This window comes from Erinaceus europaeus, assembly GCF_950295315.1.
Source record: "Erinaceus europaeus chromosome 6 unlocalized genomic scaffold, mEriEur2.1 SUPER_6_unloc_8, whole genome shotgun sequence".
In the NCBI taxonomy this organism is placed as follows: Eukaryota; Metazoa; Chordata; class Mammalia; order Eulipotyphla; family Erinaceidae; genus Erinaceus; species Erinaceus europaeus.
Window position 1 is genome coordinate 281,344 of NW_026647188.1, and position 5,124 is coordinate 286,467.

Genomic DNA, 5,124 nt, shown 5'->3' on the forward strand with positions numbered 1-5,124 from the left:
TGGTCCTGCTCCCTCCCAAAAAGATGTTTTCCCTTGTTTCACTGAGAATCAGGCATCACACAGGAGAGTCAGGCAGCACTAATTAAAAAAATAAAGAAATAAATAAATAAAAGCGGTTTTTTTGTTTGTTTGTTTGTTTGTTTTTTTTTTACCCTTACTGAAGGACCAGCTTCTGGGAAGTACAGATTTTCAACCTGAAAACTCTGTCTGCCTGTCTCTGAGAACACAGGAGGAGCCACTGCCCCAGTCAGACCTTGTGTTCAGAGTGGGGTGTTTTCACCAGTCCTAGGCTTGCACAGAGCACTTGGGACTGGGTGGCCTGAGGCCCAAATGTTACAATGTAGATGGTTTGTTTACAGTTCCGGCTCCCCAGGACATTGGCCAGACCCACCTCCCTCTGGGACACCCAGAGGAAAAGATTCTTCCCATCCTTAGAGCAAATGGAGTGGAGGGGGAGGGGAGAGAGGTGCATGTGTGGGCTGCTCATGCCCAGGTGTGTGTGTGGGGCCATGGCAGGGGTCGGAAGGGGGTTGAGGGGCAGAAGGAGACTGTTTGGGGGGCAGGCTGCAGGCAGGGGAGCCCCTAAATAGGTGCAGAGTTGTGTGTGTGTGTGGATGTGGTGGCAGGGGGTTAGGGCTGGTCCCCTTGCTGGATGGTGAGATGGCAGCTGGGCTGGCCCAGGGTCCCCAGGGCTGGAGGGCAGCAGCAGGCTGGCAGGAAAGGAGCGCAGGGAGGCACACAGTAGATGACTGTTGGGGAGCTGGGGGACAGGGGGCAAGGGGAAAAGGGGGCATCCTTGCGGAGGGGGAGGGGGCTGGACTGGAGAGTGGGTGGAGCTGGAGGCACGCAGGTCCTCCGAAGAATCAGGGACTGACAGGACCAGATACCTGCACCCACCCACTGGATAGCAGCTGCAGCACCCAGAGCCAGCAGCCCTGAGTGAGTCCCTCTGAGGATGAGGAAGGGGAGGGGGATGGGGGGGAGGAGGGCCGCTGTCAGCAGGCAACAGGGTCAACAGGGGCATCCACTATGGAGGCCTGTGTCTACGTGGCCGCCCGCCAAACCCGGGGCAGCTCGGGGCAGCTCAGGGCTCCCAGGGCCCTGGGGGGTGTCTGTGGGGCGGGGGCTGTCAGTCAGTCAGTGTGTCTGTGTGTCAGTGCACTTGCTTGGACAGGGGCGTGAAGGCCCTTGGCCCCCAGCCCTTGGCTGTCAGATGCCGGCCCCGCCCCAGGACACACCCCCGCCGCGCCCCTTACCCCCGAGCCCTGCCCACCTGCACTGGCTTTGGCCTGGGGCTCTGGCTCTGGTGGCTGGCCACCACCCTTCAGATCAAGTTCAGGGTGGGTGTCTTGGCCGCCGCCTCCCTAGGGGTCAACTGGATGGGCGGGGTCCTCGTGACCTAGCACCTCTCGAGCCCTCTGTGATGTGCCCCCCCCAGGATTCTGTGCTCAGGTGCACTGACACTGGCCAGACCAACTGCCTTGCCAGTAGGTAAGGCGGCAGCGCCCAGACCCCTGGGCCCTGGCACAGAGGGACTGAAGGACTGGAGGACAGCGCTGACCAACGACAGACCTCGGGGCTGGCAGCCAAGGGAGCAAAGGAGGAAGTGCACCAGGGAGCCAGGGAGCCCAGGCCACAGCTGCCTGCATGCCTGCCTGCCTTGCTGGATGCCTGTATGCTACCTCTGTCCAGGTGGGTTTCTCAGTTCCTCTCCTCTCCTCTCCCCTGCTCTCCTCTCCTCTCCTCTGCTCTCCTCGCCTCGCCTTGCCTGGCCTCGCCTCTCCTCTTGTCTCTCCTCTCTTCTGGGTACCCTGCTCACCAGCTTGATCGCTTCTGACATTTCGCTTGTAACAGCTGCCCGCACCCGCCCCCTTCCGCGCACCTGATGTGACCCAGCTCACAGGCTCACCTGCTCACCCCACCCACACCCTTACCCCCCACCACATTCCCTGGATCAGCTCCTCTGCCCTATTCAGCCAAACTGGCCACTTGGGAATGTATCTGTGCAGGCTTGACTGTCTTTATCATTCAAGGTTATATCTCCTTTTGTACTTAGCTTGGTTGATTGGTGGATGGATAGTTGGATGGATGGATAGATGGATGGATAGATGGATGGATGGATGGAGGAAACGATGCACGGGTTGATTGATTGGTTTGGTAGAGGCAGAGAGCCATCTAGGGGTACTTGAGACCTTTGGCATCAGAGCCCTAGTCTGCTGTCGAATGTAAAACATTAACTGCTCAATAAATAAATGAATAAATCAATAAAATAAACTGGGTCAACAAAAAACACGGTGTCTTTGCGCTTTCTGGATATGGTATGCTGTGAGGATCTTAATATGGAAAGCATTGTCCAAAGCAGCCCCTTGAAATCTTGGGATATTTCATTTTCCCTTCTTCTTCTTCTACTTCTTCTTCTTCTTCTTCTTCTTCTTCTTCTTCTTCTTCTTCTTCTTCTTCTTCTTCTTTTGTTTCTTTGCTTTCTATTATCTTGATTTATTTTTTGGAATGGACAGTCAGGAATCGAGAGGGAAGGGAGGGATAGAGATTTTGAGAACCGGAGAGACACGTGCAGCACTTCGGCACCACTTGTAAAGATTTCCCCCTGCAGGTGGGGACCAGGGTCTTGAACCCGGGTCCTCCTACAGTGTAACATGAGTGTTTAACCAGGTGAGGCACCACCTGCTACCCTTAATGTGACATTTGTTTTAGCAATGAAAAGAAATTCTCTGGGCTAGGTAAGATATAAATAAAATATAAATAAATAAATAAAAGTGCTTTTACATTTACACAGTGGATACACACACTCTGACCTATTCATGTATATTACCTGTACTATTTATTTATTTATTTATTTATTTATTTATTGCCACAAGGGGTTATTGCCACAGCTCAGTGCCAGCACCTGGAATCCACTGCTCCTATGTTCCATTTTTTCCCCTTTTTGCTGCCCTTGTTGCTTGATTATTGTGGTTATTAACATTATCATTGTTGTTGTTGTTGTTGTGATGGTTACTGTCCTTGTGGAGGACAGAGAAAAATGTAGAGAGGAGGGGAAAGAGAGATGGGGGAGAGAAAGATAGGCCCCCTGAAGATCTGCTTCACTAAATAAATAAAGCGCTGACATTTTACTCAGTAGAAACACAGAGAAACTTATACATGTATATTACCTGTATTTTTTATTTATGTATTCTTTATCTGTTTGTTTATTTATTTATTTATGTATTTATCCATTTATTGCCTCCAGGGTTATTGTCAGGGTTAGGGGCCTGCACCAGGAATCCACTGCTCCTGCAGACCACTTTTTCCCCTTTGGCTGCCCTTGTTGTGGTTATTATTATTTTTGTTGTTGCTGTTACTGTCCTTGCATAGGACAGAGAGAAAGGGAGAGAGGAGTGGAAAGGCAGAGGGGGGAGAGAAAGGTAGACCCCTGCAGGTCTGCTTCACTAGATAAACAAAAAGTGCATGTATATTTACAAAGTGGATACACGGACGATGTATACATGTATATTATGTGTATATTTTCTCTATGAGTTTATATATATATATATATTTTTATTTATTTATTGCTTCCAGGGTTATGCCAGTGCTTGGTGCCTGTACCAGGAATCCACTGCTCCTGCAGACCATTTATTCTCCTTTTGCTGCCCTTGTTGCTTGATCATTGTTGTGGTTCTTCTTCTTATTGTTGTTGTTGTTACTGTCCTTGCATAGGACAGAGAGAAAGGGAGAGGGGAGGGGAAAGGCAAAGGGGGGAGAGAAAGATAGACCCCCTGAAGATCTGCTTCACTCCCTGTAAAGCGACTCCCCTGCAGGTGGGGGTCTGGGGGCCATTCCCAGGATTCTTCCTCCTGTCCCCTTGTTTCGTGCCACCACCACTTAACCCTCTGAGATACCGCCCAACCTCCCTGGATTCCTTTTGACAGCAATATGACCTGTCTATTTTTTGAATCCTCATTATCCTGAGGATCAGTCCTGGAAATAGTGTCATGAGAAGACACAGGGGGATCTCTGGAATCAGAGAGTGCCTGGAAGAGCAGCTGGGGCTCTGGAGCCAGGGAATGGGGCACCTACCCATCCACCCTCCACGGAGTCCACCTGCCTGCATCTTGGTCCTGCTCCCTGCCAAAAAGATGTTTTCCCTTGTTTCACTGAGAATCAGGCATCACACAGGAGAGTCAGGCAGCACTAATTAAAAAAATAAAGAAATAAATAAATAAAAGCGGTTTTTTTTTTTTTTTACCCTTACTGAAGGACCAGCTTCTGGGAAGTACAGATTTTGAACCTGAAAACTCTGTCTGCCTGTCTCTGACTCCACAGGAGGAGCCAATGCCCCAGCCAGACCTTGTGTTCAGAGTGGCGTGTTTTCACCAGTCCTAGGCTTGCACAGAGCACTTGGGACTGGGTGGCCTGAGGCCCAAATGTTACAATGTAGATGGTTTGTTTACAGTTCCGGCTCCCCAGGACATTGGCCAGACCCAACTCCCTCTGGGACACCCAGAGGAACAGATTCTTCCCATCCTTAGAGCAAATGGAGTGGAGGGGGAGGGGAGAGAGGTGCATGTGTGGGCTGCTCATGCCCAGGTGTGTGTGTGGGGCCATGGCAGGGGTCGGAAGGGGGTTGAGGGGCAGAAGGAGACTGTTTGGGGGGCAGGCTGCAGGCAGGGGAGCCCCTAAATAGGTGCAGAGTTGTGTGTGTGTGTGGGTGTGGTGGCAGGGGGTTTGGGCTGGCCCAGGGTCCCCAGGGCTGGAGGGTAGCAGCAGGCTGGCAGGAAAGGAGCGCAGGGAGGCACACAGTAGATGACTGTTGGGGAGCTGGGAACAGGGGGCAAGGGGAAAAGTGGGCATCCGTGCGGAGGGGGAGTTGGCTGGACTGGAGAGTGGGTGGAGCTGGAGGCATTCAGGTCCTCCAAAGAATCAGGGACTGACAGGACCAGATACCTGCACCCACCCACTGGATAGCAGCTGCAGCACCCAGAGCCAGCAGCCCTGAGTGAGTCCCTCTGAGGATGAGGAAGGGGAGGGGGATGGGGGGGAGGAGGGCCACTGTCAGCAGGCAACTGGGTCGACAGGGGCATCCACTATGGAGGCCTGTGTCTACGTGGCCGCCCGCCAAACCCGGGG